The sequence below is a fragment of the Panthera leo genome, chromosome A1 (genome assembly GCF_018350215.1).
Source record: "Panthera leo isolate Ple1 chromosome A1, P.leo_Ple1_pat1.1, whole genome shotgun sequence".
Taxonomy (NCBI): Eukaryota; Metazoa; Chordata; class Mammalia; order Carnivora; family Felidae; genus Panthera; species Panthera leo.
Window position 1 is genome coordinate 212155251 of NC_056679.1, and position 27091 is coordinate 212182341.

The following is a 27091-nucleotide window of genomic DNA, read 5'->3' on the forward strand; positions in this document are numbered from 1 at the left end:
GAGTGAGTAAAATTTTCTCATCCATTTTGTTCTTTTGGGGCTGTTTGGTTTATGTATTTTATGTGACACTCTAAAACTTGTAGTTCCTCTTCCATTTTCACACTGCTTTTGTACACTCTTAGAAAATCTGTTTTTTTCAGGGTCCTTTTGCTTTCCCAAGAAAGGGCTCCATGTTTGTTACCTGCAAGGTGGCATATTGCCTTTATTCCTGTTTCAGACTAGTCTCATGGTGCTTTCATTCCTGAAAGGTGGCCAAAAATTGCTGTGCTGAAATGATCATTTGTGAATACAGTAATCCTCAGGAGGCATAAATTAATATCCTGTTCTCACTGTGTTTTTTATTGACTGTTAGAGTTATTCTACTGCCAGGTCCTGACTTGGTGCCCAGTGCTAACAACTGTCTTTAAAGGCTTATGAATAGGGTCATAAACACTATTTACTTTAAGTAGCAACATGTACTTTTAGCATTTCCACCACTCCCTCTCCCTCATGCTCACTGTCACATGCATAGGCATTTTATAATGAGTGTGTGTTTATTCTGTACTTTTTCCCACTTTTTGGGTTCACATGTGCATAAATTCATTTGTTTAAACTTTATTTTCATTATCAAGTTACTCTTGTATCCTGGCCTCCAATCTTCAATTTTTTTTTTTTTTTAACGTTTATTTACTTTTGAGACAGAGAGAGACAGAGCATGAACAGGGGAGGGTCAGAGAGAGAGAGGGAGACACAGAATCTGAAACAGGCTCCAGGCTCTGAGCTGTCAGCACAGAGCCCAACGCGGGGCTCGAACTCACGAGCCGTGAGATCATGACCTGAGCCGAAGTCGGCCGCTTAACCGACTGAGCCACCCAGGCGCCCCACCAATCTTCAAATAACATGAACCTTCCCAGATTATACATTCTAAGGTTTTTTCCTTCTTTTTAACTAAGGCCAAAAATAATAAACCTTGGTTATGATGCAAGCAACCAGTTAAACCATTGGTTAATGTGCATTAGCAGAAGTTTAACTGCAGCAGGGCCCTGTCATAGACATAAGAAAACCATGGAACACTCCTTAGTTCAATAACAAACTTGATTTCACTTCCTGGGTGGCTGAGGATATTCAATCCCAATTTCACATCAAAGAAATGTCAAAATAAAAGTTAGAAAGGCAACTCATTTTTGTTTTTCCCCAATTTTGCTTATGATGGAGACTGGGTAGTTGAAAAAGAGATTATTCTTCCTGTTTCAAGGTGCAAACACTATCATGTTATAATGTATATTAGATGAGAAATCTAGGAAAGAAGCAATATGGTGCAAAGGTTGATTTGATGGTGACTGGCTTTTTACTAAAAATACATGGTAATAAGTAGTGGATATCATTCATATAGTTTTCAAGTTTATCTTTAGGACAGGGCTTGAATTCAGTTCAAGCAGATGGATGAAAATATTCACTCATTCAACATGCCAGACACTGTTAAGTGATGAAGTCAAAATAATGGCAAGGATTATAGCTGCAAGAGTCTGTCTACAAAAGACATATGGCAAAGAACTATAAAACTTGTGTTTTTTGATCTTCATGTAGGGATAAATGGCAACAACGGAAGATTGTTGATTATGTACTTAATTTTTTTCTCAGCCTTATTTTACATATTGTTTAGCTATATGCATTTTACGTTCTGTTCCCTTAAAACTGATCACAGTATTAAGTTGGGGCTAAGAATGCTTTTTATGTGTATATAATAACAAGCCTAGTTTACAGCAAAAGACAGTTCCTAGTTACTACAGGAATGAAAATTAACCAGTGGATACTAATCTCTTTTTTTAACATGATGGCTTCTGTCTCTAACCACAGAGGGCTGGGCTCAGACCTCACTATAATAAGAGTAAGAGACTGAGTTTGGAGGGTAGTATTAACTATAGTACATGCTGAATGATGGGCTTTTCTGGGGCCTTTGTAAATGAGAAAGGATTGATGGAGTGAAAGATATGGATTCAAATAGGAAAACCTGGGGCATTTTCTTCTGGGTCTAATACCTTTTCCACATGCCAGCATTTGTAGATCTTTCTATGTGCACAAGGTATAAGGAGTGCATAAGGAGAATCCATTTTTCATTTTGTTTTGTTACTGCTTTTTAACTACTACAGACTCTTCCCCATGAGAATTTGCTGTCCCTGAAATAAATTTTACTTCATCAAAATTGAACCGTCTCTTCAGAACGTCTCTGATGGCTCTTCTTCCTTTGAATACTCAGTGGCAAGAAGCCCTTAGAATTGCTTTGCCAATATTTTCTGCATTCTGGAACTACTCGAGTGAACATAACACTTCATTTTTTTCCCCCCAGAAATCTCATTAAAATCCTTACTTGAAATTCGGATACAGTTTAATAAAGTTTCTGAATTCAGTATGAAACTAATAGTCCATTAAGAATAAGGAATGATCGATGTGTTTTCATTGACCTTTGTTGGTGACTTTAAAACACCCTTTAGCACATTTAAAATCACCAGGCATGACCGTCCAGTGCTCCACCTAACCTAGCCTCTCATTTCTTCTCTTATTAAATCTCTTAAAATGTCGAGTGGAAGAGATTGTGTCAGTCTCCTTTACGATTCTATTCTAGCATCTTACAATTTATGCAATACTAAAAAGAGAGCAGCACTCTTATGAATGTAAATATATGTTTTGATATTTGCTCAGGTTGAAGCTTTTTCATATTCTGTTGACTGTCTTATTCATGTGCTAGTTGTTAATCATGATGCAGATAGTTGACACCATACATGGTATCATTGTACACAACAGAAGTTGTGCCCCCAGAAGTTATGCCACAAATCACATAGCAATGATTTGAATCTTTTTGAGTGCGAGGACCATTTTTTGAATTCCCTGCTGGACACATGCATACACACATACACTTTTACTCTTTGTTATTTTAAAAAAATCCATAGTGGAAAACAGTTATTATGACTGTAGTAAAGCTCTTTAGCAACTATTTTATTATTTTATTAAATACAATAGCATCTTCATACATCTCTGGCAAGTAGTTATGCATATGTGAGAGACATTGTTTTCTGTCTAGAAAATGAAGAAATGTGTTCTGTTTATCATTCTAAGTCACTCAGAATATTGGTGGTTTTTTCCCCATAAAAATCCTTCATTTGTTATGCATATTTTTGGGTCTAATTAAAGATAAAAATAACAAAGATTGGTACATATTTATTTATTTATTTAGTTACTTAGTTAGTTAGTTAGTTCTTCTTGTCTGTAGGCTACAAGAAGGGCCTGTGAGAACAAAATAATCACCCAAGATGATAAAGCATAATAAATTTGGATGCTTCATACTGGTTCTGAGCCTCAAACCATGCTGCTTATGATTAAATCAGAAAATGTTTGTAAATAACAGAAAAAAATTTTTCCTCTCTGCAAACATCTTTAGGGTGTACCAAAATTTTCTGGTTCATGGGTCTTACATAACTTAAAAGAAAAAAAAATAATCTATAGCATATATCACTTCATGGAAGAAATGCTTAAAGTATAACAATCCACTAATAAAAAAGTATTTATGAGTGTCTACCATGTGGCTGGCAAGAAATCATTGGTTTCTTTCATGCATTTACCACATGTTATCTATTGGCTTTTGGTGAGTAATGAATATCAATTTCTATGGATGTAGAAAAGAATTTTATATTACTGAGATGCATTTAGACTTAGAAAGTTGACCCAGGTTCTATAGAAATAGATTTCTCTTTGACAGGTATTTTTCTTTGGCTAGCCATAAAAGCACTGTTGGTTTCAATCATTTTTATATTTATAAAGGACAAGCTGATTTGTATCTTTTGGCGGCCAGTGAGTATTCTTCTGCCTATATGAAGAACCGATCAAATAGTTATACACTGTCTCTGTTAGATTATGGGGAATAAGAATGTGGGGTTAGAGCACTGGAAACAGATATGCTAAAGGTACCAAAAGATTGCTTGTCTTGATGTGGCACTGATAGAGGGAGAGAATTTCCCCTTCAGACCTTAGGAGGCTTGACTGTTTCTGCATACAGAGATGGATACATGGAGATTCACTTGGAAACAGAATATACTAAGCTAGGTTGCTCAATAGAATATCTACTTTGGGCTACCGAGATTTCTGGTTATCATAAAAGTCAAACTGGGGTATATACACACTGTTTAAATAAAATACAAGTCTTTAAAAGACAGCTTCCCTTGCTGTGGAAACTTTCCATGTACTGCTGATGTTAGCAGTATTTTGTTGGGAAAGATTGATATCACAACTCTCTAGTATGAACTTTAAAATAAAAATGTCTAAAATAGTTTCATTAATTATAAATCACAGGCCTTTCTTGGGCTTTTACCGTGTTCAAGGCATTGAAGTTGACAGTCAATATACAATTATCTGTGGTGTGATAAAATGTGAAGTTTGATTAATGAGCTGTTTTCATCTTCCTAGTTTAGTGGTCAGTTGTACCCCATTTGGCAGTTATAGCTTGGTTATTTATTACTTTAGTGTTATAAACAGCACATGCCAAATTTGTAGCTTCTAACTTAAGAAGATCCCATATGGAGCAAGAATGAGACTATTTGAGCAGGAGATGCCAACAGAATAAACTGGATTCTCAGCCTATTTCCAGACTGGATAAAAGACCTATTGAATTGGCAGAGGTGAAGGAGCATTTGGACAGGAAGAGGAAAATTAGACATAGCACGGTAGCCTTGTGCTCTGCTCTCAGCATCCCAGTGGGAGTGAGGCTTTTAACATTTCCCTTGAGATTTTCAGGCATTCAAGAGCAGAGGAAACGTGTGTTTTCCTTTTCCCTTCTGAAACTTTGGAGGTGGCAGTCTCACTGATGTGTCTTGTGCTTTCTTTGTACAGGTGAGTCGGACAGAGATGGTGGCCTTTATATGTGCCAAATGACAGTTGTAGTATGGTAGATATTACAGAAGTTAGGAAGAAAGTTACCTCGGCCTGGGTTTGGTGAGGAAAGTGTTTTACTGCCTTACCAAGTTCAGCATGGGGAACACACTATTATGTTGGCTGGTTAAAATTAATAAAAGCTTAATTATTCCAAGAATATGAACAGTAATAATCTTGGCTTCTACCTTTTTTCCCAACATAGATAGTAAAATATCTATTTCTTATTAATTGGAGAATAGATAGAACAAACTTTTTTCTTCACCCTTTGGGTACTTTTTATTTCTTCAGTTATTAAACTGCTCCAGACCTGATGGTTAATAATTTTCTTTTTTCTTCCTCCCCCCAAAATCCTGAGGTAGCAGGAGTCTTGACCAAGTTCTATCTATATAATACACAGTATAGAGAAGAGCAACAATAGCCTCTAATAGAACAAATTCTAGTCATACATCTTGGAAATAAACCTAGATCCTAATAATCACTTAGATCATAGGGCATGCATATCCCTTGCAGAGTTTTTCCTCCCATAAGTCACATTTTTTCCAGATGTTCTTCAGTCTCAAAAAACACAGAATATTCATATAAAAGGTACCACTACCATAAACTTTCCCTGCCCCAGAAAATCTCCAGGTAAGAGCTTCCTTATATTCAATTTCCATTCTAACAGTAAAGTAATAAATTGAATTACAGCAAGCCAATACAACTCCTTCCTTACTTTTTATCCCATGCAGTTTGACTTTACAGGGACTCAGAAAAACAGTAAAATATTACCATAACCATGAATTGTACCGTGTGAACTGGAAATAATGACTATGATGTTTATAAAAGCCCTTGAGAGATGTTGCTTAGATTTAGTTACAGATCTTTTATATTGGACTTAAGTCCTTCAGAAACTTATCAGTTATTTAGTGGATTTGCAGGATAATACAGAGTTGCATAGTGTAAAATCTGAGTATAGAATTTACATTATAAAACTATTTATAATTACATCTGGCTCTTTTGTCTTTTCTATAAGAAATTGCATTTTCTGACAGTTCTGTTCCTGGCAAAGTTACAGGTGGAGGTGTGACCTTTAACCCTAAGTAAGCAATTATATAACTAGTTAATAATAATCACTTTACCATCTGCAGTCCACATTAAATTAAAAGACACCTGATCCTCAATTTTGGCATGTGGTTCCAATGTCTGCCTTTCTTTTCCTAGTTCAGTAATGAATGATCATTTCTATCTTGGTGATTCTGACTGTCAGTTTGATGGATGGAAAAATAGAACACTAAGTGCAGCCCCATTTATTCTGAACTGATTAGTTCCACCCAGCTTTGTTCCCATCCTACAGAGCTCAGTTCTAAGATAATCCAGGCTTTCATGTTTCTTCATCCCATTTTGGTCCAGTAAATAGATAGACCATTTGTATTAATTTTCCATTGTGAGGTTTTCTAGTCGTGAGTGAAATTCCATTGGGTTCGGGAGGGAAAGGGGGACAATGGAAGGCCAAAAAGCTTTTTGTGGACATGGATTGCTTTCCCTGTCTCCATGGAGAGACAAAGCTATCCCTTGATGGGTGTTAAAATAATGTAAAAGTTCCACCCAGACCTGGATATGAGGAAAGCATTTGCTTTTTGTTCCACCATGTAGCAGGCTTTTAGCAGAATAGAAAAAAAATCAATCACATTTACTGACAGTCTAAACACCTTTTTAATGTATTGCTCATTGCTGGTGCTGAACAGGGAGGGAAGCAGAATGGAGATGTTGGCAATCATAAGGGCTTTTCTTTTTCTTTTCTTTTTTTCAATTCCACAGATGTTTTGGCCTGAGTGTCTCCACTTTAAGGCTTTTAAAAAATACCCTCTGTCATCTTGTTATAATAGTTATACATGAAGTATTTGAATTCCACCTTTTTCCCCCCTAGTCTTCTAAATGCCTGGTTTACTTTCCTCTTCATATTCTGTTTTTTTAATTTAATTCTTCCCAATTCTCCGTATGATCCCATATCTTTCTATACCAAGGCAACTCCTTTTCCGGATTTAAATGATTTGAACTTGTCAATGTTGCAATCATCCCTTGGGTATTTAGCCTGTGTATGTACCTTGTGAAGTATCCTATACTCTTCAGGATAAAGAAAAGGGTGGATGGAGGTCATGGAATGTGTGACTTGCTGTTTCTGGCAGCTCAGCCTCATGAACTATATTCATGGGAATTTAAGAACCTGCTTTCTGGAGGTCACCTGGCTGCCTAACTACATTACTGTGGAAGATTCTTATTGGAAATGAGCTGTTAGTCCAAAAACATTCTTAATTAATAATGCTGAGTGACTCTGCAGCCAGCCAAGATACAATTATGGAAACATTTGTAAGGATTGTGTGACCTGCAAAATAAGCTTCATAAATATTTTTAAAAAACTCACAGGGCTTGGATTCATTTGTAGTTCATAAGCATGATGATTGGATGTTCATGCTGTTTTGTGACATGTGTCTCCCTCAAACCTTGCTACAACCTTGGCACATTATATGTCTATCATGAAGAAGAAAAAGAAGAAAAAAAGAAAAAAAAAACTTAGGAGGCTTGGGGTGCATTAATTTATATATATATATGTATACTCTAATTTATCAATCATATATATGTATGTAGTATACATATGGTATATACTCTATATGTGTATGTACTATATATGCTATCAATATATGTTGTCTATTATATATAGTATGTACTATATATGTCTATATATACTATATATGTGTAAATAAATACACCACCCTAAATATACTATGTACTTACACAACACACATAGTATTTACTATCTATAGTATCAATATATAGTATATATTACATGTATATCTATATATCTATATATCTGTATCTATCCATCTGTCTATCTATCTATCTGTCATCTATTTATTATAATTTCCTTCTCCTAGGTATCTCTAGGGAGATGACTATTTCTTTCCAGGTCAGTCTTGAATATAAGGGTAGTAGATGGTCACCAATGGGGTGATTAACTTGTGTGACCTTATAAACATTTCCCTCAGACCCACCATGGAACCTCAAATTCTGTCAGTTGGGTTTTATTCCTTTAAGTTCTGAAGAATTTTGGCAATATTCTTTAAATACCAATTAAAATTTAAATGTTCCTGTGAACACTTAGCAGCTATAACCTGCTTGAAAAGATAAGGGAAAGGGAAAAGGGGTGTCAGATGACAATTAGATAATAGCAAAATCCTGGCAAAAAGTTCAGCTAGGTACCTGGATTTAGTACTGGGACATCTGAGGCTAGATGGGGCTCCCAGACAAAAAAGGTGGAAATAAAGTGTTAGAAGTTCACCTACTTAGTTTTGCGGAAGTCTGGCTCAGCCCCACTTTTGTGTGTAATAGGTATTCACCCTGTCAGACAAGTGTTTGGATGGTCTCTGAAGGGAGGTAGAGTAATAACTTTTCTCTCCAAGTTAACAGCCAGAACTTTCGCACATCCAAATAAACAATCTTCCATGCCAAACATCATATTAGTTTATAGGTAGATGTCAGTGGTAGAGCTAAAACATTACTTTAAAAGATTTCCTGTTGTAGGGGTCTGATAGAGGATCTGGAGGACAGTTTTGCCGGGCTGGGCCAACAAATGCTCTTCAATGTTTTCCCCAATGGCTCTGTTGAGTTTTAATTCTTCACATACAAGCAATTTAATGTGTTTCCTTGAAAGTAAAATGGCTGGGATAGAACAAGGCTCAAGAAAGTAAAAACTTTCCCTTATCTATTGGGTTTGATGGTGATTGGGTAGGTGACAAAATCTTTAAGTACTACTCTAAGTCTGCCTCATTTTCAGCCTTTTATGATGACCTAGTTTCTTTTGTTAGCAAAATTTGACAATTATACTTTTCCCTCAACATTATTAATGAATACTAGGCTAATAACTCTCTCTTGGTCAGTCTTATCCTGCACTTGCTTTCCAGTAATCTATGTTATCCCTGTGGCTTCCAGGTTCCAGACTTAGTATCTCCTACCCTGTCCCTCCCCAGCCTTTTAAAAAAATTCCTATTGGCATAACATATTGACCGGACCAAAGGGATAGGAGTCAAAAAATAATGAAGATAATAATAAGTACCTATTATGTAGTCAGGTATTGTGTAGAGTTATTTATACACTTTATTTCATTTAATTCTCAAAACAAGGTTGTAAGATAGATATTATTGTAACCATTTTTATATATGTGTAAATTTTAGCTAAGATGGATTAAATAACTCTTAACCTTACACAGTGAAAAGCTGAGGTTTAAACCTAGGAATTGCTTGAGTCTAAAGTCAGTTTTGGGTTATAATCTCAGCTCCACCCATTGGCTACCTATTGTTAATGTCTAACATTTCCATTTTCTCATGTGTAAGCATATATGGGAATACACACAGTTTTCATGTGCCTAATACTGAAACATTTTCATAGGGTTTATAATAAAAATGCATGAAACAAGGCAGCTAAAATAATTTAAAATATTATAGAGCAGTAGTTTTCAAATGATGACCATTGGGATCTAGGGTCACCTGTGGGTAGAGGGTTTTTGAAGGAGGCTTAGTTGGAAGGGCTCTAAGCTCTGTTCTTAATAGCTGTACTTTTATCTGTTTTATGTATCAAAATTCCAAGTAATATTTTCAAACCAAAAATTCCATTGCTTTAAAAACAAAAAAGTTTCTAAGTCCTGATTTGTTATAATGTTGGAAAGATTTATGTTAGGAATTTGGGACGTCAAAGTTAGAGCCACAAGGTTGACTGAACTTTCTGGCAACTTCTGAGGAAAAAGAACCATGTTTGTTTATAGAGTCCCCATTATCTTATTTAGAAAAGAAAAAAAAGGAAAAAAAAAAAAAAAAGGAAAGGAGGAAGGGAGGGAGGGCAGAACAGACAAACCAGTATGGCAAGGCAAACTTTCTTGTCATTAATTGCAGAAGGAATTTATAATGTTGTTTCTTATATGATGGGTATGATGGACAGTGATAGTTTCAATCATGATTTTGCACAAGATGTTCTTGTGATGGGTTTTTCTTTTAACAATTTTGATGAAACCTAAAAACATAATGTTAACTGAAGAGCATTCTTGAGGGAGGGCAATAAGATAAGATGTATAAAATGGGCATACTAACCTGCCTACCCTGCCTTATCAGGTTGTTACTGAAGCTCAGAGAGCTAACTTGTGTTGAAAATGTTTGGAAACCTGTCAGAATTACCTGACTTTTAGATAGTTACATTATTCATTAAATCATAAATATTATTGAGCTCCTACTCTGTGCCTGGTATTGTTCTAGGTTCTAGGGATGATCATCTAGGGTTGATCAATGCCAATACCTGTAGGTTAGATTTTAGTTGTTTACCCACATGTTTTGCAAATTATATATTTCGTTACCTCACTACTTTGAAAGATAAGTTGGTTACACAAATAAATTGAGTGGGGCTGCTCTCAGAACATGCAATCCTTGAGTCTTTAAGTTGGAAGGGTTTATGGAAGTTAGTTATTTGGCTCATCCTGCCAATATAAGAATCTCTCTTACATAATTCCTGAGGAAGGGTATCAGAAACTCTTCAGGTATTTCTAATTCGCAGGTAGTCCAGTCTATTACTAGACAAATTTAGATTTTAGAAGATTTCATCTTTGTGTTGAATAGCCTGGAAGATTGGAGAACAGTGGAAGAGATGGATGTTAGAAAATCCTCTATGTTCTTATGTTGATCACTTTGCCTTTTTAACTTCTGCTCATTGACACTAGTTCTACTGTGAGAACCATGAGGGGAAGAAACTTGCCACTTTTTTCTTGATAGCCCTTGAATTTAAAGATGTCTATGATGTCTTCTCTGAAATTTTTTGTTTTATAGGCTAAACATTTCCAGTTCTTACATTTTTCATTTAAGATAATTTCCAGACATCATCTTGGTTGCCGTTGTCTGGATACATTATTTTGACAATGTCCCTTTTAAAATACAACATGCAGAAGTAAGTATAGTGTCCTACATCTGGCCTGCCTAATATATTAGACTCCATTCTGGAGAATTTATTTTTCATTTTCATTTTTTTTCCTTTTTTTGTTTTCAAAGCTTCAAATCCACTTAATTGAAATATGTGTTTGTGAGTGAACTCTGATCATATGGTGTCTCTCAAATTGTGTACCAATATCATTGTACGAACTTGTTATACCTAAAAGTGATATATCATATAGAGAATGCTCAGATGAGGTAATAGATATAGGCTGTTTGTAACTCATGAAGCACTAAACAAATATGAGATGTTGTAACTAAGGTCTTCGTATTATCAACATGTCAGTTCTGAAATCGTTGTTGAAATACCCTTGCATCAATAGAACTTATTTCTATCATTTTATTTAGGCAGCTCATTTCAGTTAACCTATTGTCTTTTCCTGACCTTTTTCTTTCCTTTGGAATAAATTAATTGAGCCTACTTTTTTGTAAATTAATAAAAAATAGTTTTTGAACACTAATACATGTACTACTAAGCAATTCAGTGATAAAAAGAGATCTAAGAGTCTTATGGAAGTAGGGTGGCCTTCAGTAAAACTGTAGATCTGTCATTGTTGCTTTCATTAAAATACTCTTTCCAAAAGGCGCTGATATGTGAGAAGAGGGGAAAGAACTCCAGCCTAAGAGGTTAGAGAAGTGGTGGATGTTGGTATATGTAGCAAATTTGTGACCTTAAGTGTTTAAACATTTGCATTGAGGTGACAATGAAGATGTTTGGAAAACTATTGGTTTCTAGAAGTGAAGGCAGACACAGAAAGAAGGTAGGGAGAGATTGATTCAGGGTGCATGGTTTGGAGGATTGTAAGGAAAAGAGAAGAAAAAACAGGAAGCACTGTGTGAAGGGAGAACACCTGCCTTTCCTGAGAACCTCCTGTTCTGCCAACCTCACCATACTAGCTTTTATTCTTAGGCTTATTCATTATGGTGTCAAGATGGTTTCAGTGGTTCCAGACATCACTTCCTCATTACAGGAATATAGGAAGGTATGAGAAGTGGTCCTAACCCACCCCAGGGGCAAAAGTCTTCTCCAGAAACCCCAGTATACTTTCCTTAAATATTGGTTATATTCTCACTATTCATCCACTGACAAATGCAGTGAGAATGATCAGTATTGGCATAGACAAATCATGGATTATCTTTTGGAAATGGGGGAAGAACTCACCTTTCCTGAATACATGGCTTGCACTCTGACCAAATCAGGAAGGAAAAATGAAAGAGGAAGGTACTGAATAGGCAATCAATAGTACCTGCTACAAATGATAGGTCCAGCTGAGATCTCTTTAGACAAAAATATGCTTTTGCTTTTGTTTTTGTTTTTTTGTATTTGTTCTGATATGGGAACAAATACTGTATAGTGGATCCTGGAAGAGATTTACATATTTATTTATTTTCTGTTTGTCCCTACTTGTATAATATACTAAATTTATTTTTCTTAACCACCTTGTCCATAGGGTATCCCAGAACTTTAGATTTCTATAAATTCAACTTGGTAATATGAATTCTAATCCATAGAGACTATACAGCTTCCTGATTAATTTCTTTTTGTGTGAGTGCAGAGATTCTTTATTGGATTAAAATGTGGCTTTATTTTGTGCCTATAATATATTCCTCCCAAAGCAAATTACTGCTCAAATGATTTCAATGTCTAAGACATTTAGTAGGTACAGAATAAAAATCCAAAGCATACAATTTCATGCTATAATATGATTTGATACTAGTAATATAGTGAGGGAGCATTGGTTTGGAAGATGAGACTTGGGGATGTGCTACTGACTCTTCTACAAACTCACTTGTGGTCTTTTCAGTTACTTCACTTTTCTGGAGCTTAATTTAATCATCTCTTGCCTTGAGAAAGTTGTATTAGATCAATGTTTTCCTAGACTATGTTCCATGGAAAATGAACATTCTAAGAAAATTTTATTGATATATGTGAAATCTGGAGAATCTGGTCACATATACGTGGGAAATACTGGGTTAAACCAAGTTAATCACATTTCATCACTGCAGGATTCTCAGAGCCTTTGATATGCTAATATTCACTGTGAATCTCCAAAAGAAATGGAAAAACATTCCATGCTCATGGACTGGAAGAACAAATATTGTTAAAATGTCAATACTACCGAAAACAATCTACATATTCAATGCAATACCTATCAAAATAACACCAGAATTCTTCACAGAGCTAGAACAAATAATCCTAAAATTTTATGGAACCACAAAAGATCCCATACAGCAAAGAAAACCAAAGTTGGAGGCATCATAATTCTGGACTTTAAGCTGTATTACAAAGCTGTAATCATTAAGACAGTATGGTATTGGCACCAAAACAGACACATAGATCAATGGAATAGAATAGAGAACCCAGAAATGGACCCACAAATATTTGGCCAACTAATCTTTGACAAAGTAGGAAAGAGTATCCAATGGAAAAAAGAGTCTCTTCCGCAAATGTTTGGGGAAAACTGGACAGTGACATGCAGAAGAATGAACCATATCACTTTCTTACACCATACACAAAAATAAGCTCAAAATGGATGAAAGACCTAGCTGTGAGACAGGAAACCATCAAAATCCCACAGGAGAAAATAGGCAGCAATCTTTTTGATTTTGGCCGCAGCAACTTCTTAATTGACATGTCTCCGGAGGCAAGGGAAATAAAAGCAAAAATGAACTATTGGGATTGCATCAAGATAAAAAGCTTCTGCACAGCTAAGGAAACAATCAACAAAACTAAAAGGCAACCAACAGAATGGGAGAAGATATTTGCAAATGACATATTGGATAAAGGCTTAGTATCCAAAATCTGTAAAGAACTTGTGAAACTTAAGACCGAAAAAACAAAAATCCAGTGAGGAAATGGGCAGAAGACATGAATAGACACTTTTTCAAAGAAGACATCCAGATGGCTGACAGACACATGAAAAGATGTTCAAATCACTCATCATCAGGAAAATACAAATCAAAACCACAATGAGAGACTACCTTGCACCTGTCAGAATGGCTAAAATTAACAACTTAGGAAACAACAGATGTTGGCAAGGATGTTGAGAAAGAGGAATCCTTTTGCACTGTTGGTGGGAATGCAAACTGGTGCAGCCACTTTGGAAAACAGTATAGATGTTCCTCAAAAAATTAAAAATAGGACTAGCCTATGACCTAGCAATTGCACTACTAGGTTATTTATCCAAAGGATACAAAAATGCTGATTTGAAGGCGCTGCTGATTTCTATCAGCACTATTGACAATAGCCAAATTATGGAAAGAGCCCAAAATGTCCACTGACTGATGAATGGATAAAGAAGATGTGGTATATATATACAGTGGAGTACTTACTACTCGGTGATGACAAAGAATGAAATCTTGCTATTTCAACAACGTGGTTGGAATTAAAGGGTATTATGCTAAGCGAAATAGGTCAGTCAGAGAAAGACAGGTATATTATTTCACTCATATGTGGAATTTGAGAAACAACAGATAACATAGGGGAAGAGAAGGAAGAATGGGATAAGAACAGAGGGAGGCAAACCATGGGAGACTCTTAAATGCAGAGAACAGACTGGGGGTTGCTGGAGAGGAGGTGGGTGGAGGGATGGGCTAAATGGGTGATGGGGCATTAAAAAGCTATGTGACCAGAAACGTATTTTTTTGTTTTTGTTTTGAAACCAAATTATGGTTTCAAATTATGAATTATGAAACACTTTGAAGCACAGTTAGTGAAACATTGAACTGCATATTTGACTCTGCAGTTATGCAAAATTGATGTACTTTTTGATCTCAGAATCTTTCTTTAAGGATAACAGGATGGAGGGTCTCTGTGACTAGGTCAATCATGGAATACATGTTGAAGGAGGGAAATAAGAACTAGAATCTGAAAAATGGATCAAATTTTCATAGCTGAAGCCGAGTGAAGATATTTATGAGTAAAAGGAATGGCATGAATAAAGACATGAGCAGAAGGAAAGTGTAGTAGGTTTTGGGAAATTGTGACAGTCAGGAGTGCCTGGATTTAAAGTATATGCTGAGAAGTGGAAGGAGATAAAAGAGGAAATGTGAGTAGGTGTCAGATTGTTGAAAGTTTTGCATGTCAGAACAGAGAGGCTTTCCTCTCTATTTGAAAGCAATTTGAGGAGTTATAATGTAAGCAAAGTGATATAAAAGGCAGCTTAATCTGGGGTAATGTGGAAGATGGATTGGAGTGTAGGCTGAAAGTGGATGACTTTGTGATATGGACTTGAATTTGAATGAGGTTGGTGGCAATGGGAACAGAATGGAAGGGATGACTGGCTATTTCTGAACATCAGAGGAATCTGGAGTGTCTGTTTCTATCCAGAAAACACTGGAGAGTTTGCTGGATATGGAGAGAGACAGATCCAGCAAGAGAAATTACTCAAGAGGAATAAAGACTCTTATGTTTTTTCAGGGAACTAAGAATTCAAAGAGGAGTGCTGGTTGCATGGTTTGTTTGTTCACTCACTTGTTTTTTGTTCACTCATTTATTCATTCATCAGGAACTGATTGATGACTACACTGTGTAGGTAAATGTGTCTGGGGACATTGTAGCCTTTTTCCTAATTCACTGCTAACAATTTGCAGTGAGGTCCTTGTATATTCTTACAGCTTATTCTCACTGATATACAAGGAAGGTGTATTACTTCATTAAAATAATAAAAAAATTGTAATTGCAATAAATATATTTCTTTTTATATATATTTTTTATTCCTCTAATTTGCTAAATTGTTAGAGCACATGATTTAAAACTACACTGGACAATGGTTTCTTATGAGATAAATATTTTGAGTCCCATAATCTACGTTAAGGGAATGTGAGGATTCAAGTGACACGATGAATTAGAACCACTTATCTGCATTAATGCTCAAGAGGGATAATTATTGCTATTATCTCTCCTCTTCCTATTGTTTGTTATTACTATTACTACTGCTACTACTACTGTCACTACTATTGTTGTATGATAGTTGTGACTTCCTCTGGCTTTGGGTAAACCTCCAGCATATTCATTTGTAACTTCGATTTCTACTGTCCTATCTGTGCAGAAATGGGTTGAAATAGGGTCCATAATAGATTGAATGAATTCCTGTGTAAAGTAGGCCTTGACATTTGGGAGAGTCTGAGAGGTTGAAGGCTGTGGTTCCTTGTGACCTGTTGGCATGAAGGGCCCTCAGAATATACTTGTGTGTGTGCTTGTGAGCATGTGCACATGTGTGTTCATGTTTGGCATGAGTGGTCATGAGTGTTTATATTTTAAGCAGTTTATTTGGATCTCAGATATTATTCAGCTAATTTTAAAATTCTTTGCTTCTTTTTCCTTAACACTTTGGGGGTTTTCTTGGTTATTTTAAAGAAACTGTGGGGAAAGTCATGCTGAAGGAGAGGTAAGAAGGCCACTTTAATGTTGCTAGTCTCCCTGCTCTTCGCTCCTCTGCTGCCTCTTAACTTTGCCTCCTTTAACACTTGAACTCTGGACTCAGGATTTTTAAAGATAGGAACACATTTTTAGAAATTTTTGGAGTAAAAGAAAAATATGTATTCTCAACTCTACTTAGAAATCATGATAGTTATCATATTTAACATTAGGAAAATTGCAGTCCCACATGATTCATGCCCTAGATTTTTCGCTTTGCTTTCATGTCTGAGCAAACATTTCCTGGCTTGTTTGAGTTCTCATCCATCCCAAGAGGGGAAAATCACAGATCATAACCACTGCTGACTGAAATCTATGCACTGGGCATGTGAAAGAGGAAGGAACAAAAGCTCAAACCTACTGCTTCCAGCAAATTGTATGTGGATTTGGTGACTTCCTCCTCTGGGATTTTCTGTTTTGTTTTGTTTTGCTTTGCTTTTTTCCCTTTTGGCCTCTTCTTGGAACAACAACCTAGGAAATATTTCATTCCCCCAAATTATTAATGCATTCATTCAGTCAACATATATTTAGTAAGCAGCTGTTTTGTGCCAGGTACTGTTTCAAGCCCTGGTACATAACAGTGATATATAACAATGAACAAAACAGACAAAAATACCCGCCTTTATGGAAATTGTGGTTCTTGTGGGGACATAATTTTATACACACACACATACACACACACATAAATATAATTATACTATAGGTATTATTTCATATATATAGTATATATGTACACATCTATGCATAATATATGCATGACATAACATATATATATATATAATATGCATACATAGTATACATATATAAAAATATACATCTATACATAAGATATATAAACATACCCATAGTAAATTAGGCAGTGATGAGAGGTAAAATGGGGAAAGGGAAATAGTATTAGGAAGGGGAAGCATTGAAATTTTAAACGGGGGGTCTTAGGGAAGATTTGTGAAGAAGGTAAGGTCTCCAATGCATGGAGACATTCCAGGCAGAGGGCCTATTTTGCAGAGACCTGAGGAAAGGGGAGGAAATAAGGGCATGGGCCACGGAGTCTGATTATGTAGAACCTTGGAGATCTAATGAGGGCTTGGGCTTCTACTTCATGTGACATGGAAATCATTGGAGGATTTTGAAAAGAAGGTGACATGATCTGACTTCCGTGGTAAAATGCACTGACAAGGGCAAGGGCAGAATCAGGGGGATGAACTAACAAACTACTTGGGAATCTGAGGGTTGGTTTTCAGTTTCTTCCAGGTAGTTCTTTCCATCCAGACCTACATTTCTGATTTGTAACTTGTGTATGTCCCGTATTTAGTTCATGGGAATCCCTTCATCATCTTTGCCTCAGTAAACAGTAAATGCATCAGCAACTTTTTCCTTTGATGAAACTGCAAGCCTACGTATCTCTTGTTCTTTAGAATTTTCAGGTAGGAGTCAGACACCAGTTCACTAGGTTCCTCTCTAACAGAAAGAGATTGATGATAAATTTTCTGAGTCCTCTCTTTGTTCTCTCTCTTGACTGGAGTCAAGAAGGCAGAATTCATTTTACCCTTAGAAAGGGATGGATTCATATAATGCCAAGAATTTTCTCTACAGAAATCTTCTTAAGAAATCCTCCCTGAGTAATAAATATCATTGAAGCCCCTCTCATTAGACTTTGTTTTAGGAGCTAGGACTTCTCCCACATACCTTTCATGGAAGAAAAGAGGGAGGGTATCCTTTGAGGAAATCTTTCTCCCCAAGCTCTATTCTTCCCTCATCTTTTATTCCTTAGATGCAAGTGAGGGACTCCAAAGTTTTATAAACATTTTTTAAAAATTCCACCTTTTAAAATTTGCATCTTGGTCTGGCACTTCACCCTGAAATGTCATAGCTATTATATCTTGATGCCTTGCTTGCAATATCATGTTACAAAGAAAAGGATTATTTGCTAACTTATGCCTTGGTAATGACTATCAATAAATAAGAATATGTTTGGCAGGGGGAGAAAAGAACATTCAGGATGTCATATCATTATGTCTTGGCACGGTGACATGCATGTAGTAGATACTTAAATATTTGTTGAAAGAATGATTGAGCTTCGTGCTTTCAGTGGAAACTGAAAAGTAAATTCATATTTGGAAAACAGTTCATGATCAGAATTAAGTCCACCCCTCATAAGGATAGTGCAAATAAAGTAATTGTGTGCTCACTCTACATCAGACTCCAAAATATTGTGTTTTTTTTCCCCTGCATGGAAGTTGGTCATCAATTTTTAAGCCTCAAAGTCCTTAATGAGTCTGTAGAGGAGCTGTCACATAATTGGATAACAAGTGCTTTCATGTGGCCACCAGTCTTTGGGGTTGTAGAAGGAGTAGGAGAGCTTTCTGACTGATGGAAGAAGGGTTGTACCTTCATTTCCAGCACTCAGAGTTGAATTCAAGAAAAATGTTTTAGAAATGATGATGATAAATACTGGAACACTGCTTTAACATGCTCTGTTCTGACATGGGATTCACACTTAGACTGTGTATTGCTTCTTATAAATAAATGTATGTCAAGAGGATACTATGCCCCAAATCATAAACTAGAAGACAGCATATAGTGTGAAAGGCTAAATAACAGTATAGGAATGGTTGTGAGACATTTCATAGTTAATTGCCAGTGAGATGTCTAAACAATGAGTTCTGTGAGAACAGATGACGAAAACAATCACTATGGAATGGGGAGGAATGTGAAGGCTTTTTAGAAGATTAGAGAAGGCAGCTTTATGCTAAGTCTCTATCATATAAAGTTTGGTATTCATGTAACATATTTCATGTGAGTGTGAAATATACAAATCACTTAATCACTCTGTGCCTCAGATTTTCATCTACCCTTTATTTTATCACCTTCTTTGAAATTGAGATATATAATACATATTTAGAAAAGTACCCCAAATGGTTTAATGAATAACAGTTCAATGAAAAACAATTTAATGAACAAATAAAATAAAATAAATTAAAATAAAATAGCCATACACATAATTGCAGTTACACAAGAGAACATGAACAGTGTTCTAGATGTCTTGTGTCTCTTCTCAAGCACCACTCCCTTGCTCTTGGCTTGAGGTAACTGCTGTCCTGCATTTTGTGGCAATGATTTCTTTACTTTTCTTTTAATTTTGTATGTTGTGTGCTGTAAAAGAAAAATTTCCCAACTCTGGTCTGGAATAGAACCTTTCTGTGTGATGTAATTTATAACAAATTTCTTGGTAAAGATTAGTGTTTCTGAGAGAGCCCCTGAACACTTTTCTAATGGACTTTAATGAGATTAAGGTTTGTTTCAGAAATTAATTACCCATTAGTTTGGTTCTCATTTGACTATCAGTCAAAAATCTACTACCTTTATGGGGCACCTGGGTGACTCAGTCAGTTAAGTGCTGGACACTTGATTTCAGCTCAGGTCATGATCTCATGGTTCATGGGTTGGAGTCCTGCATCAGGCTCCATGCTGGCAGTGCAGAGCCTGCTTGAGATTCTCTCTGTCTCTCTACACCTCTCCCACTCTCTCTCTCTCTCTCTCTCAAAAGTAAATGAACTTTAAAAAATGGATTTTCTATTTTAAAAAAATCTACTACCTTTAACAAGACTCTCATCTTTATATGTCTAGACTAGGATGACTACCTAATCATTTTCTTTTTCTACAAAATATACCTACAAAGAATAAATATTTGAATAAGTCTCTAGGTATCTTTTCCCTTGTGTGCAAAATGTAAAACAAAACAAAACAAAATCCCCCTAACTTTGATATCTTCTTGTAACTAAATAGTCTGAAAAGTTTATTGGAATGGTATACATTGCTAAATAATAATAATAATTTTAGTGTTGCACATTTTTGAACTTCATAAAAATAGATTCATATTTTATCTTATTGTCATCTTTGCTTCTTTTGCTTAGTATTTTGTTTTTAAGAGCCAACCATCTTATTATATATAGTTTTTATTCATCTTTATCACTGTGTGTAGTATTGCATTGTTGATACATATTAAAATTTATTCATTCTACTGTTGATGGATACCTTGTTTCCAGTTTTGGACTGTTAAGGATAAGACTGCTACCAATGTTCTTATATATGTATTTTAATGCAAATATGCAAGAGTTTTTCTAGGGAATGTACCCAGGGGTAGAATTGCTGGGTCACAGGATATGTATATATTCAATTTTAGTAGATAATATACATTTGTTTTCCCAGGGTAGTTGTACCAATTTGTATTCTCAGCAGTATAGTGTGAGAGTTTCCATTTGCCCCCATTTCCTCACTTAATATATGCTGGTTTTAGACTCAAAATTTTCTTAATTGGTTCAGAGTACAGTGGAATCTCATTTTGGTTTTGACTTGTATTTGTCTGATTAGGCATGAGGTTGAACACATTAACATATATTTATTGATTGCTTGGATTTTTTTTTCTTTCATGATGTTCCTACTCAAGCTATTGGGCAGTCTAAAGCCCTCTGTTGTAATTATCTTCTCCCACATTATGCTGTTTTTATACCATTTCCAATAAAATCAAATTTAACAATCTTTTCCTTTATACTGTGTGGTATGTGTGCATACATGCACATACAAATACATTTTGATGTTAAAATATTTTCATAAGTTACTGAATTCATTTATGCTAACAGGTTTTTTGGTGGAGTCTTAAGGCAATTTTACATATAAAATTATGTCATCTGTAAACAGAAATAATTTTTCTGTTTCCTTTTTAATTTAGATGCCTTTTAGTTCTATTTCTTGTCTGACTGCTCTTGCTAGTACTTCCAGTACTATGTGGAATGAAAGTAGTGAGAGTGGGGACACCTGGGTGGTTCAGTCAGTTAAGGTTCTGACTCTAAATTTTGGCTCAGGTCATGACCTCATGGTTTGTGAGATCCAGCCCCACAGTGGGCTGTATGCTGACAGTGTGGAACCTGCTTGGGAGTCTCTCCCTCTCTCTCTGCCCCCATTACCATATGCTGTCTCTCCCTTTCAAAAAATAAAAAATAAACATTAAAAAAAGTAGTGAGAGTGGACATCCTTGTCTTATATTGGATCTTAGAGGAAAAGCTTTCTTTTGTTTTCCTACTGATAATAATTTTAGCTGTGAGATTTTCACAAATGGCCTTTATTGTGTTGAGGAAATTTCCTTTTATACCTATTTTGTTGAGAATTTTCTTATCATGAATGGATGTTGAATTTTGTTAAATGCTTATTTTGCTTCTATTGAGATGATCATGTAGTTTTTATTTTTCAGTTTGTTAATGTGGTATATCACATTGATTGATTTGCATATGTAAACCAACCTTGCATCCCAGGGATAAATCTCACTTGGTCATATTGTAACAGTTCTTTATACAATTTGTATATCAGTCCTTTGTCATATATATATTCTGCAAATGTTTTCTCCAGGTCTGTGGTCTCTCTACTCATTTTCTTGATCCCTCAGCTTATTAACCATAGCTATTTTTTTATTTTTATTTTTTTAAATTTTTTTTAATGTTTATTTTTGAGACAGAGAGAGACAGAGCATGAACGGGGGAGGAGCAGAGAGAGAGGGAGACACAGAATCGGAAGCAGGCTCCAGGCTCTGAGCCATCAGCCCAGAACCCAACACGGGGCTTGAACTCATGGACCGCGAGATCATGACCTGAGCTGAAGTCGGACGCTCAACCGACTGAGCCACCCAGGCGCCCCAACCATAGCTATTTTAAATTCCCAGTCTTTGATGATAATTCTAACATCCCTGGTATATCTGAGTGTGGTTCTTATGCTTGCCCTGTGTTTTTTGCCTTTTAGTATGCCATGTAAGTTGGTTGAAAGTGGGATGTAATATATGGGATAAAAGTAACTTCAGTATATAGGTCTTATTGATGTGGTGGTAAGGTATGGTGGGAGGGGAAGCATTCTATAGAATGCTCTATGATTATGTCTTAGGTTTTTAGTGAGCCTGTGGCCTGAGCTGTGACCTTCAAAAGTGTTTCTCCCCCTGCTTCTACACACACACACACACACACACACACACACACACACACACTCAGGTGGGACAGGAAGACTAGAAGAGACTGCATTTATTATTATTTTATTATATTCAATACTTTATTTAATCTTCAGAACAGTTGTATAATACCCTCTTATAGAGGAGTAAACAGACACAGAGTGGTTAAGCTCCTCACTAAATATCACTCATTAAGTAAGTGGCAGAGCCAGAATTCAAACCTAGGCCTTCTGATCACTAATCATGCTCAATCACTACTGTTTACCTTCTGTTAAAGAAAGAGGCTGTAATTATATATTTCCCTTCCTCCGCATCAAATGCTACAGAGTATTGGAGCTGGGTATTTCCCTTCCTACAGGTCTCTTACATTCTAGTGAAATAGTTTATTTTGTTAAGAAGAACACAATGCTTGGGCTTGTTTCAAAATGAATACTTTTCTTCTCCCCCTGATGTAAACATGAAAGGATTTTTTCTCTAATCATCTCTGGGAAAACCTCATGGGGGAATACCCACAAAAGTGAAAGAGCCCCCACTTTCCCCAAGACTGTCCCTCCCTGGAAATTTTAGCTCTCAAATTTGTTCACACTGAGTTTCTAGTAATTCATCAAGTATATTCTAGATTTTTCTACCCTGGTACTGGTTTCCACGGAGGTTTTTGCTCCTGGGTTTTTGGTTTAGTAGGTTATGATTCTCTCTATCTTCCTGTCTCCTCTCAGAATTTGGAGGCAGTGGTTTGTTGTGTGATCTTGATTTGGTGATAGATCTAAGAAAAGTTGTTGATTCCCAGTTTGTTGTGGAGAAATAGTGAGTGACTAGTGGATATGTTTCTTTTGAGGTGATGACAGTATTCTAAAATTGATTGTGGTGATGGTTGTGTAATTCTGTGAATATCTAAAAACCACTGACTTGTATACTTTATGGATGAATTGTATGCTTTGTGAGTTCTAAATAAAGCTATTTCCCAGGTCTCCTATAAAAAATTAGCACAGAGATTTATTCTCTTGCAGTTTTGGAGGCCAGAAGTACAAAATTAGTTTCACTGGGCTGAAATTAAGGTGTTGGCAGAGGCTATTCTCCCTCCAGAGGCCCTGGGAGAAAATTCCTTTTTTTCCTATCCACCTTTTGGTGGCTGCTGACATTCGTTGGCTTGTGGCTGTATCACTCCCATGTCTGCTTCTGTGGTCACATTGCTTCTCTTCTGTGTGTCTGTGTGCATGCGTTTGATGTCTCTTATAATGATACATGTGATTGCATTTAGGATTTACCAGAATATCCAAGATAAACTCTACATCCCAAAGGGTGCCTGGGTAGCTCAATTGGTTAAGTGTCCAACTCTTGATTTCAGCTCAGGTCATGACCTCAGGGTTTGTGGGCTCAAGCCCCGCATCTGCGTTGACAACTCAGAATCTCTTTGGGAGTCTCTCTTTCACTCTTTCTCTCTCTGCCCCTCCCTGGCGCTCTCTCTCTCTCTCTCTCTCAAAGTAAATAAATAAATTTAAAACAACTCCTCATCTCAAGATCCTACATCTATAAAAAACCTTTTTCCTTATAAGGTAGCATTTACAGGTTCCACAGATTAAAGGCTGATATCTCTGGGGGGGGGCATTATTTGATTTACCACAAATCCAAAAGGCCTATTTTTATTTTTCTTAATTTTTATTTACTTTTTTAATGTTTATTTTTGAGAGAGAGAGAGAGAGAGAGAGAGAGCGTGCACACGAGTGCATGTGAGCGAGGGAGGGGCAGAGAGAGAGAGACAGAGAGTCCCAAGCAAGCTCCGGGCTGTCAGTGCAGAGCCAGATGTGGGGCTCGAATTCACAAATGGAACCACGAGATCATGACCTGAGCCGAAATCAAGAGTTGGATGCTTAACCAACTGAGCCACCCAGGCGCCCCATTAAAAGGGCTGTTTTTAAAAAACATTTCCTGATGTCTGTAGGGGCCACACATACCATAAATTGTTTATGTTTGATAGTAGGATTTAGGAAAAAAGACCAAATGATCACTTAATCTCATGGGTCTACTAGCTGGAAACTATTTGGATATCCATGCTGTATTTAATAACCAAGCCAAGAATTTTGGATATCATTAGCTTATGGACTTTTCAAGTTTTGGGCTATCTAAGGCTTTGTCTTGGTTTTGTGATAAACATGGTGTGTGTTTGTGACTAGCTGGGATGTCCCGGTTTTGCTTGGTTCATATCAAGTGCTAATACTTCCCAGAAACCTCACAGGGTCAGGAACCGTTTTTGTGGGTTTGTGTGTGTGTGTGTGTGTGTGTGTGTGTGTGTGTGTGTGTGTGTATGTGTGTGTGTGTGTTCATTTTACAAGTTCTGGTGTAAATTGTGAATATCTATAAACGCAAGAGATCATTTTATTGGAGTTACTTTCCACTGATAGTTCTCATTGCACAACCTAATCATGAGTCCCCTGACACAACTTTACATTTCTAGGGAGAAGGAAAATAATGTCCCATAAGTTGAAAACTCTGTAAGGATGTGCACTTTACAATTGTCTTCTAAGAGTTCTAGAGGAGTGAAATTCATGGAAACTGTTCATTTTAAACTCCCATTTAACTCTTTAGGGAAGAAAATCTGAGACTCATCTATGAGGGAGGGGACAATGAGATCATTTTTGAAATTTCAGTTAGAATATTTGCATTGAAGTGGCAATTTTCCCTCAGAGTTGTTACTCTGAAGGATAGTGCACTGATTCTGATGATATGACCCCTGTATAAAAATGTTTGTAGCTCCTTTTATGAGGTAATTGTCCTCAGACCCAACTTCTGAAAAATTGAGCTCTTATTACTTCATAATCATCCTTAATGTTTAATGTAATCCTTAATGTCCACAGTCAGTATCATGCAACCTGCTGATGCACTTTACTTGCCATCTCTTACTTTGAGTCATTTTGGATTACGTAAGAAAATAAAATTCACTTTTAGAGGATGAAGTTTCGCTAAAACTGACACTATTCAAAAGACCTGATGTCTGTAATAAAATGGAACTCTGACAAATTTTAAGTAATGGCAACTTAATGAGAATATGTGTATAGCTACCAAAGTGGAAGACCTTAAATAGGACAATACACATTTGTATGTGTAGGTTTTGATGTATGTGTGTGTGACTGTGTGTATGTGTTTAAAATAAATCACATTTCTTGTAATCATATTTTGTATACTGCAACCAAAAGCACAGAATCCTTTTTCATTGATACACTTTGCCTATCTACAGCCAAGAACAAATACTTTTTGATTATTCATTATTTACTGGGATAGTTATAGGCTCTGGGAACAAAACAGACACAGTCCCTGATTTTATGGAAGTTAAGTAAGTAGAGACAGACAAATAAAATATATTTTGTGGCAATAAGTAATGTGAAGAAAAATTAAGGTCAGAGAGAAAGTGATAGGGTGGAGCTGCTATTTGGATAAGGTGGTTGGGAAAGACCTATCCGATAAGGTGATGTTTGAGCAGACGTGTAAAAAATTGAGGAAGCTAGATTTGTGGATATTTTGGGGAGTGTCAGGGTGGGCTGTTGAAGAGAGCATTCCCTAGAGGGAACAGCAATTGCAAAAGGGGTATGCTTGCTTGACATAGTAAACTGTGAGAACAAATATCCTGTCTCAAGAGACAATGCAAAACAGCTTCAGATTCAGAACTAAGTACAAATATACAGAGGAGGGAAAAACTGGTTTATACTGGGGTAAAATCTCTCCTGATCAAAGCTCAGGATAAGACCTACTTCTCTTCTCTTTGTGTCTTCTGCTCTCCATTCTACCCAAGAGCATTTGGACTTGCTTTCCCTTTTAATTTTCTGGTCTCAAATTACTTGAATCGGATAAATCCGATCATGGTATTCTAGATACATGTCCATGCAATTAGGATGCATCATTGTGGTTCAGTCATTGTGTTACTCAGCTTATGTTGAGGCATTAGAGTCAAAAAGCATATTGCTAAGGGAGAAGCAGACTTTGATGAAATAGGGAAAATATTTTATGAGTAATTTATTTTAGCTGAGATGACTTTGCTAAATTGTCTATCTACCACAATCTTCATTTTCTACTCTTGGTTTCTAATGGAAAGCTTTCTGTTGGTTATAGAAGGCTCCTTTGCAGGATGGTGTCTCAAGTACTGTTAAACAGCCAAGTGGGGACTTCTGTTTAGCCCATGGAAGAAGTTGCCTGAAATGAGGGTTCTGTTTTACAAAAGTAAGAGGCATGGGGGCTTAGTTGTAGCAATTAGAATTTGAAGGAGCCATGGAGTTCTCTGTGATTACAACTTCTAAAGTTTACTTTTGGTGACATGAAGGCCCTGCTCAATTATGGTGGAATGGGAATTCACATTAGCTGAGTGCTTTCTATGTGGCTGACATTGTGCTGGACACCTTCATGCATAGTATCTTATTTCATTAGCTCCTCAATTCTGTGAAATATTGGCAGGGACTTGTGCTAGGTCTTCTCTGTTTGCCCTTAAAGTCTGCTCTTCAGAGCTCTTTTTTGCCTTCTGCGTACTAAGACGCTTCCCTCTGTGTATTTCATTAACTAGACTCCTTTGCCAATGGGACAGATAGGCCAGAGATCAGAGAGTGGTAGGTGAGAGAGGGAGTGGTCTTTATCCTCCTTGCTCCTTACTTGCCAGGCTGCATGTTGGTCATGGCTGTGTTGCTTTTTGGAAGGCCCTCTGCTATAGCTACAGCATTACTTATATGTCTAACTTTTTCTTTCTTCCAGCTGATTTGGGGTCAGGAGGGAGGAGGGAAGAGGAAGTTATGACTCTGC

The 27091-nt window shown here is 36.4% G+C and overlaps 1 long non-coding RNA gene and 1 other non-coding gene across 2 annotated transcripts in view; both read left to right on the forward strand.

Moving 5' to 3' along the window:
* Positions 1-27091, forward strand: part of LOC122227775 — a 151915-nt gene that overhangs the window by 77690 nt on the left and 47134 nt on the right. The window lies entirely within an intron of this gene.
* LOC122203032 lies at positions 7313-7416 on the forward strand. Its single transcript, XR_006195030.1, has one exon. It is a non-coding gene; the product is annotated as a small nucleolar RNA U13 (small nucleolar RNA).